The sequence below is a fragment of the Varanus komodoensis genome, unplaced genomic scaffold (genome assembly GCF_004798865.1).
Source record: "Varanus komodoensis strain SLA01 unplaced genomic scaffold, ASM479886v1 scaffold1, whole genome shotgun sequence".
Lineage (NCBI taxonomy): Eukaryota > Metazoa > Chordata > Lepidosauria > Squamata > Varanidae > Varanus > Varanus komodoensis.
In genome coordinates this window covers 42353519-42365530 of record NW_025335268.1, presented here as the reverse complement: position 1 = coordinate 42365530, position 12012 = coordinate 42353519, and the positions used below count along the sequence as shown (strand labels likewise).

The 12012-nt window shown below is 38.5% G+C and overlaps 1 protein-coding gene across 5 annotated transcripts in view; it reads right to left on the bottom strand.

Annotated features, from left to right (window-relative positions):
* HIVEP2 (HIVEP zinc finger 2) overlaps positions 1-12012 on the bottom strand; it is a 150317-nt gene that overhangs the window by 38841 nt on the left and 99464 nt on the right. For 2 of the 5 annotated variants that reach the window (XM_044423448.1, XM_044423456.1), the window contains exon 2: positions 8328-8426. The exons of 2 other annotated variants lie outside the window; for them this stretch is intronic. The gene's annotated coding sequence lies outside the window, so the exon portion shown is untranslated. Of the gene's footprint in view, positions 1-8327; positions 8427-10143; positions 11423-12012 lie in introns of those variants that run through there. One more of the 5 variants, XM_044423465.1, reaches the window with a different exon arrangement.

Here is a 12012-nt window from a genome sequence, read left to right as displayed (position 1 = left end):
CAACAACTTAAGTTAAATCTCTCCATTCAACAACCATGTACCATCTTCAGTGTTAAAAATTCATCAGGCTGGTCCACTGACAGAAAAGATCTGCTCAGGGTTCAAATTTGGGGGCGGGAGTTTGCCCCTCTATACTGCAGCTCATCTCATTCCTTGGATTCTTGACATCTATAGCCTTGGGATGGTATGGACAGAAAAATCCTCTTCCACCAGTGCAGCTGCATGTACCTAAATCTTGATCTAGCCTCTTCTGTCTGATGTTTACAAAGGATAATATTAGCAGCACTTTTATGCAATGTTACACGTTATGATAACCTTTTTCCAGGACAATGGGGGGATGGTACATGCATCAAGACTGAGAATACAGTGTACTGCATGGTAAACTCACTTGATGGAATGAACATGTTATATTGTGCCTTTGCTGACTGTGATACTAAGGAACAGTTGCAGTGAATGGGTTGCTGCTTTTTGCAAATAATATAATTTCATGTGTTCTGGCATTTGCATCTGTTTCATGAAAACAACCTTCCGTAGCTAGGATCACCATCACTATAGAATCGTGTATTTATATAAACTTTTATATATCAAACATACTGCTGAAAAAGTTAAAGGCATCAAAAATATCAGGACAGGAAAGCTTTGAACTCTTCCCTCCTACGTACAGTCATTGCACAGCTGTTCACAGGTTGCCGTTAAGAGTTTCCTGTGTAGGGCAAACTGTATGCCACCTCCCCTGTAGAAATAAAAGACCTAACTTGTTCTTAACTGCTGATGGAAACACTGTCATATTTTCCACCAGTCAAGCTTGGAACCTTTACTGAACTAACGTTCTCACTTTTTTTTCCATATTTGCAAAAACTCCGGTAAACAGTTGCAACTAGAAACAACTGAGTGTCCCTATCTCTGCAGCTTCTTTTCACAATGGACACATTTTCATATGTAGTCTACTGCTGCTCAGTAATTTTAAAAAACCCTTCCTTGAACAGGACACAACTGTCCCAGTTTTGTGTACAGGCACTTTTATGAGCTGTGTAAGAACTTGTACAGTTTGGAACTGCATACTTCTAGGAAAATATTACTTCCTGTAGATTGCTCAGCTGTCTTTTTTGGATCAAATTCAATGAAGTTCATGACTCGCAGTCAAGTTACATTTGCCATTCAAACTGTTCATATTGAATATACACAGGACAGGGGAATATTTGCTGCCTTACTGCCCTCCCTCACATGCCCTCCCCTTTTTTCATTCAGCTGCACCATGCAGCCAAGTTGTCGGCACAATGCACTGGTATTTTTCCCCTCTTTGGCAAAAACAAGTGGAATAGTAGAACTCATCCGGTCATGGAAGCTGGTTCCACTAATGTTCAGTTCAAAACTGTGTACATCAGTCTGGAGAAAGTTGTTAACATGGATCTGAGATGCCTTGCCAGTCTGGGACACAATTCAGCTTCTAAACCAGTTGGCAAAGTATCAATGAAGAAGGACCATTACATGAGAATGTTCACAATGCAATGACTTTTGTATTGCAAAGCGTGCAACTTTCAGGCAAGAGCATTCAGAGAATCAGTGAATGAATAACTGAAGCCACAGGTAGGGCACTCGTAATACATAACCAAAATATTACAGTACCCCAACACACATACACACATTCCTCTGGTTACACATCAGTGGCTACCATTTGCACAATGCTTCTGAGCTATGGACATTCAGTGAAGTCCTGCATGCCATTTTCTCCCAACTATGTGCATGAGAAGGGAGAAACATTCTGCAGCTGCAGTCAGAGACATCTGGCTTCTCCCTTTTTGTGAAGGTAGGAACACTGCTTTAGCTGCAGTAGCATCACTTGCTATTTGGGAAATTTGCAATAAAATAGGACTGATAAGAATTATGACTTCTACAGAAAGAAGTGTATCTAGATATCGTGATTAAAAGCTCTTAGCTCCTTACACAAATATCCATTCTTGCAGTTAATGCCTCTTGAAAGAGATGTTGAACACACAGTATGACGGAGAAGTCTCTCTCTACACAGGACAAAACGTCTTTGCTCAAGCAGGAAGACTCCACAAAGAAACAGTTGCCTTAAATCATAGGAAAAGGAACAAAATCTTCCCCAACTCATGTAAGCCACTAGTTAAAACAGGTGCAATTGTATGCCACTAGTATACTACTGATATACTATTTAATTTTTAAGCACACTTTAAGTTTGAATAAATATGCATAGAGCTCCATTGCATTGCTTTGCTTTCCAGTTCATCTAACACCACTAGGATCACAGAAGGTTACTTGTGAACTAGTACATTCAGGACTAAAGTAGACACCAAGGAATACTAAGGTCACCAACATGGAAATGTTCTATTAGCTGATACACTTTGAAATAAATGTTGCTACAAATACAGTGACAGGCAATTTATCTATACAGTAATGTTTTGGATTGCTTTTTTAAAAAAATGTACACAGAGAAAAGACTGTGGAAATGCAATAAAGAATTCAGTATCACAACAGAATGTCTCCTTCAGACTATCCTTGTCTGTCTGCATTTTAGCTTGAAAACCAGAGGTCACAGTTCCAAAAGGACTTCAAGGACTGTCTCCAAATGAATAGAGAATACAAATGCACGGCCAGCACTTTCATTACTTCTTCAAGCTGATGTCCAAAATATATGCAGCAGAAACATCATCATGTTGCATTTATACCCTGTCTTTTTTCTCCAGTGAGGAATCCAGTGTGGCACAGGTGAGGCTAAGAGTGAGTGACTGGCCCAAAGTCACCCAGGGAGCTTCATGGCTGAGCGGGGACAACAACCTGGATCTCCCAGGTGCTGAGTGCAATGCTCTAACCACCACATCACATGGACTCTCAGATGGACATTATTTATGATATCATTTTCACTAAATTCATATAGACATTTTGACCACCATCTCAGAAAGAGACAAAGAAAATATGCATTAGGAAACACACACACAGCTAATGCTTCTTCCTGTTATAAGACAAGTAACATCAGTTACAGTTGTATGGAAATTATTAAAAGCAGGTTACGACTGTGGAATACGCAAGCATTTTATCAGCTCCCATAGCATAGCTGAAATATGAAAAACAGCTACAAGCAGACTCTGAATGTGAAAGACTGGTACAACCCAGTTACAGACCATGTTGTTCACACTAATGCACTTCATATCTGAAGGAATGGCTAATATTGTTAGCTATTTGGAGTATGTGAAAGGCACAATTATGTTTGTATTTGGATGGCATATTCTTTGGTACTCTCTTCAGCGCAACAACACATAGCTTAGAGAAGGCAAGCAGGATTCCACAGCCTATGAATTATGTTAGGATTGTCAACATGATGCGTAGGACACATAAAAGGGTAAAGAAACTTTAGTGACCCAAACAGAAAATAAATATGCAGAAGATGTCAGATCAACAAAAGAATGTTCTGGAACAGAGGCTGACCTGACACTTTAAGTTACACAAACCATTAAGTCCAGATATCATTTTTACTTTTTCATTACTATTTATTTGATATCTATATCATCCAATAGCTGAAACACTCTGGGTATTTTACAATAAAACACCATAACAGTTTTCCAAAGTACAAAATTTAAAAATAATTTGCCAGCTAAAATAATATTTGACACAGAATAGGCCTGTTAAAAAACACCTGACATGGGTGCCTTTGGATGTGTTTAAGCTTCTCAGCATAGAAAGCTGTTTTAACCTGGCACCAAAGGATGGCGAAGTTGGCACCAGGCAAGCCTGAGAGGGGAAATCATTTGGAAGGCTACCACTGAGAAGAACCTCCCCTTGGTTGCAGTTTCTGAATCTCTTTTGGTCTCAGACATTTGATCATTTTGACCAGGGAGAGACACACCATTAAGTATTGGTGGTGTGGTGGCTGGTGCCGGAGGTCAGACTAGAAGGCCCGGGAGACTCCTTCTGAGTCACTCCGTTTCTATGTTTCTATGTTTTTAAGTATTGTAGTTCGAAGACACATAAGGCTGTATAGATTAAAACAAGCACCTTGAATCGGGTGCAGAAGCATACAAAGGGGTGACCCCAAAACCCCAAGTGATTTATGTATAAAAATCATGTATTTTTATATGTTCAAACTTCAGCCACCTTCAAAGTACTCTCTGTTTGATGTAATACACCTATTGAGACTTTTTCCCCCACTGCTCAAAATAGGTTTTGAACTCGTTGGATTTAATACCTTTTCGTGCTTCTGCCATTTTTTGTTTCACCTCTTCCACATCAGCAAAATGTTTCTCTCTGAGGACTTTTTTCATCCAGGGAAACAAACAAACAAAAAACTTGCACAGGGTGAGATTGGGTGAATAGGGACAGTGGGGCACAAGGGTCATGTCATTTTTGACATGAACACTGACCGAACAAAATTTCACCACTGCATGTTGTTTGTGTAAATCAGCCATCGCGCAATAGGCAAATGCATTCAAAGAGTCTCCAAAAAAACCTCACTGAAGCAGAATGCAGCCTCTCACAACAGGCCAGCTGGGTACATTGATGCAGATGGTTTCCCAGAACACTCACCTAGCAGGGGCTGCCCTCCAGAAGATATTTCCTGATTTTTGGGTTCCACCTCATATAAATATGGGCTTCAGTATATTGAATAAGCACTAAGAACACAGTCTACATATATACCAGCTTGTTAGGCAATCCTCCCTGTCACTTTTTGACATTGTGGGCCTGCATCGTCACAAGTTCCGTCCAAAACAGGTACCAGTTGAAAATGCAGGGCACTGTTTACATTTAGCGGAAACAACTGGAAAAGTTTGACTTGCTTGTGTTTTTTAATTTCCTGGTGACCTTTCTTCATCCTTTCCTATATAAAAATTAGCATATCAAAGGGACATCTTTGTGCTGGACAGAATTAGCATCAATCTTGATGGAAGGAAATCACTACAATTGCTACACCAAGTGGTTCACTCTCTCATTGAGAGAGTATCTCCTGTTCATAGGTTCAACCTAGCACAGTTTTAGTTGAAGTGTCTGCACTTACCAGATGAAATCCAGTTGCTTTCTTCACTGAAATCAGACACTAGAGCTAAACCTTTTGAACAGACTCGCTTTTTTCATTGAAAGTGTTTTACAGCACTTTAAACCACCTTCCAGACACAAAAGCTTTGCTTTCATGGGGTAGCAGCACATAGTATATCAGCAATACCAGCATAATCTAAATTAAGCCAATCAAGAATATACATCATAAAATCCAACTACAGACATATCTCTTATACAGGGAAGATTGCTGATAGTTTTTTTAAAGATTAAAAAATCCATCTCTATCTGTATAAGCCACAATTCAAAGAAGGGCCATAGACTCAAATGCTAACAAAAGCTGAAAGACCAACTTTGAAATCCCACTTTAAGGGGATATAAAATTCTTTAATACGTTGTGCCACAGCAATGTCTGTAACACTCTTACCCATCCTGGGCCCAATGCTGCAAATTACTATCAGTTCCACTCGTTTCTCACTTGAGTTCCTGCTGACCCAGCTTTCCCGTGCTGGGACTGGGGACTAGATCGCATTCCTCAAAATAATAGGCCTATGTGTTTGTTTACATTCTTTTAATAGCAAGTGCTCACTCACTGATACTGCATGAACATGCAAGTGCATTCTCTTAGAACTCTGAGCACTCTCGGAAGTGCTGGGAGAGCTGGGAGAGCGGGAGAAATACTGCCTCTTATCTTTTTCAGACAATCATCACAGAAACACAGGGCAGGATGTTATGCCTGGATAGGATGTTATCTTGCTTCCTCTCCAGGCACTCCATTCTTTCCCCTCAGCATGCGCTGTCCTGACTCTTCCCCATGCCACAATGCGTAACAAAAACTATTTGGCTGGGCTCCAAGAGGAATGGAGAGGGAGGGAATGGACATATTATATGAGAACAATTTTCCCCAACCTGCTACTCCCTGAATATTTTGGACTACATCCCCATCAGCCCCAGCTGACATGGCCAACAGAATGCTAGGAGTTATACTCCAAACCAACAGGAGGGCAGCAGGTGGGGAAGAACTGCATTAGCCCATCTGAAGCAAGGAGAGAGAGAGTAAGCTTTGGGACGTTACAGAAAACTTCACCAAACATATGTTTTTGCTTAGGAGAAAACAAAATTGTTGCTTCAGCCTGTGGTCTACTGTGCTTATTTCTCATGCTCTTGTAAGGTAAGACTTTCAACTTTGGAAATTATATTTTATCATTTTCATAGGTTCTCTTCCATGAGGAAACATTACACTGGATGTAACTGAGCTCCTTTGGTTTCTTTCTATGAGAAGAATGAGTTACAAATGCATGTGATTGCAGAATCAGACTTTCCCAAACCACAATGTAGTGTTAAAATCAGTCTAGCAGATGTTGAATATGTTCTTGGGAAATCCGGAGGCACAGAACAACACATAGGTGGAAAAATAAATTTTTCCTCTAGGTTTTAGCTTTATTAATACACTTCAATTAATACACTTCTAAAGCCATTCTTACAAATGGCTAACCATTTTTTTCAAATTCCTGAAAATGTAATTCTAATTAAAAGATAACATTGACTCCTATTTCTACATGGTGCTCTTCCACTTTCAGTATCTCATTTGTGAAAGTTCAGCCTCTAGCAATGTGTTCTAGCAAATCTAGAATTAAAGCATATTAGCACACAAGGTTCCACCCATGCTACTAGGCATACAAATGCTAAAACCTGAGCACAACATTACCAAAACAACAGCCTGCAGTGATGCTGCCTACTTTCTTATAACAAAACCATGCTGGAACATCCTTTTCCACTCTGTTTAGATGGTGCTGTAATTAGGAATGGCTGATCCTGTCATATTTAGTTTTGTTATGTTAATCGGATTTCCCTAGTTGTGTTCGGAATTTGAAATGGCAAACCTTTCCACTGAAATTTACAAACACTGACTTTAAAAGTTTGTACTAAAATGTGAATTTAGTGTATATTTTTCCTGAATACATGCATATCATGCATATTTTCAATAGCCAGAACTGCTCACAATACTCAAGGAAAGTGCAAATTTCAGAGTCTGACTGCATTCAGCTTCATGTGGCCCTTCTCTGAGTGAAAATTAAGTTCCTCAAATTGCAAACTGAACAGAATGCTCTATCATTCCTAGCTGTGGTATTTTGTGGCTCTTGATCCAGCTCCAGTGTAATGTTGAACACTGATTTAACAGCATTCAGAAGTGATACAATCAATACAATGCAGAGTAATGTGTCTTGTGGAAATACACCAAATACAGATAATAAAAGACACAAACTTAGGAGACTTAAAATAACATGACTATCAAATACTATGTATGGATGAAACACTGGCATGGCAGAAGCTCTTAAGTACTGAAACAAAACTTGTACCTACAGCTTTTGATCTCTGAACCTGCTTAAGACACACACAGAACCCTAATCCATTACTTTCACTCATTTCATACAAATTCAGGACAAATTTAAGTTGAAACAAAATGTGCTTCTAATCACAGAGTTTGAAGTCCAGATTCCTAGAACCTTTGGACAGCATAATAACTGCATATACCTTGGTAGTAAGAAGTTCAGAAAATGTACATGATCTTATTAGTTTTTAACACATCAAAGAAATGTAATTTTTGTACTTGTAAACTCATTTGTAATCCAGAAAATCCATACCTCTTGAAAGCTCAACTGACAATTGATAGATCAAACTACACACATGATATTAATCTTCTCCCAAACCACCCCATAGCCGGTAATATAGATGCTAACATTAGAAATGGCATTAGGTAAATTATAGGAAGAGCTAGAACATAAAGCAGAAGGAGTATAGTTAAGATATGCAACCACATCTCTATTTAGTTTTCAGATGTGATCAGGACCATCCATTTACTACACTAACTATGATTCTTCTTGATGCACAACTTATGCTTTGTTCAAACTCATAGTCAAAGACCTTAACACACTGCTTGTGATCCTTGCTTGTTTGAACCAGCGAAAGTTTAAACTTGAATTGTGATTGTCACAGGCAATTATTATTTGTTTAAAACTGGAAAGCTTGGATATCCTTCTCATAAGCTTGGGGAAAAAAACATGCAAACCCAGAGCTCATAATAGATTATTCACGTAGAAAGAATCTATTCTTTTCCATTACACCTGAACAGGGCCAAAGAAAGAAAGTTTCCTTAATGTATTCAGCAACAACAATTATTGCTCATACAGAAATAAAATGCTTCATTGTAGTACATGAAAGAATGGATCAAAGCAGCTTATAACTAGAACATATACTTGTAAGAGTTTTACACCAGAGGTATGTAAGTTGGAAACAATATGTGGCTAGTAGTTTCTTACCTCTCTGTTGATGTCAGAGATGCAAGTATATAATGGTCCTAAGCAAGACTATTTGGCTCATTAATCCAGTTTAAAACGATTCTTTAGGAACTTCTGCACCTATTATAGGGAGCAAAATTAAGAAAAGGCTTCAGCAACTAGAACAACACCATCTTCTTTTAAAAATTGCAATGTGATTCACTTAACATCCAAACATCCATTTGTTTCAAATGTATTGTGGGCTCTCTATGTAGTTTGGTGGGATTCTAAAGCTGATAAGTAGAATTTCTTAAAATTCTACTGAAGAATATTTCCTGCAATTTGGTGCCTTCCAGATGCGTGGAACCACAATTCCCATCAGCCACTGTCAGCATAGTTAATACACGGAGATTATGAAATTTGTTTAGAACATCTGGACAGCACCAGATTGGGGAAAACTAGCTTAAATTATGGTATATTTGCTAAGCAGACAGTGGAACAAGTGTATTGCAGAGCTTGCCTATTTATAAGCACCTGCTCAGCACTTTCACTTGCCACAAGCAAAAGAACAGCCTTATCTCAGCTACAAGATGAAGGACCAGCAGCTGCTGTTCAAGGCCACTGGCTCTTTTGAATCCGCTTATGGAATATTTTGCAAAGATTTTCTTTTCTCCCTTTTTGCCCCATGTCAAAAACCACGAATCCAATCTAAAAACTGCCTTAGGTACAGGGCAGGCCATAAAGCAAAATAAAATAATGCATATCAGATGAGCACACATAATTTTCCAAAAGGCATGTAATATTGACATTATACATCTGCATATGTATAACTATAATATGAATTCCCACCTCCAGGACTTCTGCTCACAATTTTATTAGCAGTTTTGTTTAGCTGTCATCAACTGACAATTGCACTTCTGCAAATATGAGATCCATCATTGTTCCTTAGTTTTTAATTCTTAAAATGGCAGGAGAGGGGTTTTTTTACATTGCAACCATCACCATACAAGAGTTTGTTCTGTTATGTCACAAGGTCCTGGTGCTTTAGGCTTCTAAAAACCAAAAAAGGAACTTTCAGGGTAGCTATTACAAATGGTTAAAAAAGCCATTGCATTATTTGGATGTCTTCCATTGCATACTACTTTTATCTATTAAAAAGAAATGCTTTTAACTGAAAAGGTCCTAACATATGAGATCCCATGAAATCCTGTATTGTTCCTTCTGAATTATACCAAATGATCAATTATTTTACATGTATGGAATTTTAAGCTAGATTACTTTCTATAAACAAATGGAAGTAATCTAAATCATTATCTAAAAACAAAAGATCAGATGGAAAGAACTGGTTTGAAGTAAACTTGAATGAACACTGCATATTGCAGGAACAACCAAAATTGAAATATATTTTATTGTTTTGAATTAGGATGAATAACAGAATACACAATAAAATCAAACACATTTAGCTATAATACCCAAGTTTACAATTGTTGAGATATATTAGGAATGCTGTCATTTTTCTAGATTTTTATGGAATTATCTTTACTGGTTGAAAATACATTAAAAGCAAAAGTTACTATCTTACAAAAGAGTTCATTTTACCTTCTCTTTAAAATAAACAAAAAATTCAGTAAACAGGGTTGTATTCCTGCTCACTGATCACAAACCACACATGCAATCATATGTACTCTCAAGCAACATCTGTCCACAATATCCCTTACAAGGGGAACTTAAGCCTCATTTATCCTTTCCATACAATACTTCCAAGTAGAATTTCCTTTGTTTCTAATCAAATTACTTTCTCTTTAGAAACAACTTTTATAAGAAATTCACAGTGCTTATCGGCATACTAGGTACTTACCTATACTTACTAGGTAAGTATATACTGGATTGCAACTTCAGTGCCTTGGATACAGAATTCATGCAGGATTCCGTAAAATGAATAGGCCATCTTGTGTTTCTCTTTTGGAGAGAGTACCCTGAATTTCAGCTATCTGTCCTCAGGGGCAGATACTTGGTACTAAAGGGCACCATTTCTAACCCTATGGCCAAAAGCAACCGCTGTTGAGATTTGTTTTTCGTTTTCATGAAATTGCTCAAAATATTTCTTCAAATTTAGACTCAAGGACTATGAATGTATCATGCCACCCTCTCTCCCTCTCTCTTTCAAGGAAACCCACATTTTATTTCAAGGAAATTAAGTTTATAGTGCTCTTTATTAATGTTCTCATGTGACCTCTGATAACTCCTCCATTAATGTCATCATATGTGTGAGTTTCTGTGGTACATTGATGCTTTCCCCATTGTGCCAATACATTGTACAAGACTTGATTAATGCTACAGCCAAATCATTAATTTTACTGCTGGTAAACTAGAGACTATTCTCAGAGGTATTTCAAAGGCAAAATAACAGAACAAGGAAGGGAGACCACAAACAAATACTGATTACTGATTCATCCAATAAACTCTCAAGACAACATACAAAACACCATTTCTAAACCACTTGCAAACCAGAGAAAACTTAAAGCAGTACACTGCACAGGAATGAGAGGTAGTATCAGCTCATTCTGACAGTCATGGAAAGCTAAGTCAAATAAGAATGTCTTTCTTGTTGAAAAGTGAGAAGGGAAGGTGCCAATGTAACTCATTGTTCAAGGAAGAGCATTCTACAAGCAGCAGTACACCACAGAAAAGGCCCTGTCTTCTGTTCCCACAAACCCCATTTAGTGGTGGAACATAGAGCAAGACCTCACATGATGAATAAAACCCTATCTGGACAGACTTTGAAATCGTTGTGAAACCCTGGCCTTGAGCCATTTTGGGCTTGATAGGTAAGTACCACCACCTTGCAATGAGCCTAGAAATGAACTGGCAGCCAGTGCACCTACCCATAAGAATTGCATAATATTGTCCATATAACCAAACACCTGGCAATAGCATTGCTACAGATTTTCCACAACTGCTGTTTCTGAACACTTTTCAAGGGCAGCCTCCTGTAGAGGGCATTACAATGGTCAAACTTCAGTAGTCCCATGCATCACTGTGGCCGGATCATTCATCTCCAGGGTAGAGCACAGCTGGTGCACCAGCCAAAGCTGGGCAAATAAACCCCTGGCCATCAATGCCACCTGGACATAGAGGATAAGTGAAGGATTCAAAAGTAGAATAAAAACGAAATAAGAGAATCCTCTGCACATGCACAGTGATCTGAAAGCAACGTGAGATAATGAACAAAAAGCTTATTATGACTCTTGGTATACCTTGTGTAAATATGTAAGAGTTACTCCTTCAAAATAATAATCTAAGGCATTACCAATCAAGTAAAGAAGCAGAGCATTTTGAAATATGCTAGCTGACTCAAACTTTAACTGGGGTGGAGGAGATGGACTTGAGGTACACAGATCTACCACTCAGACCCTAATGCGTGTGTGAATTGGCTGCCAGGCACATTCCTGATCTGCTTGTACATTCACATGTAGACCTTAGTGGTATGGCCTGTACCACACTTGCATGGCTCCGATGAGCCACCATGTGACAAGCTTAATTTCAGCAGGGACAAAGAAAGCCTTGGTGGATCCTTCTGCCTGTTTCATCTAAAGAGCTTAATATAGACAAGAATGCTGGCCGAAATCAAGTAGGATTCCGACACTCATGCTGAAAGCAGATGTGGTGTTATTGGAATTCAGTATCAAAATCAAAAGCAGCCTTCTGCAGCCTGGTGCCCTTCAGT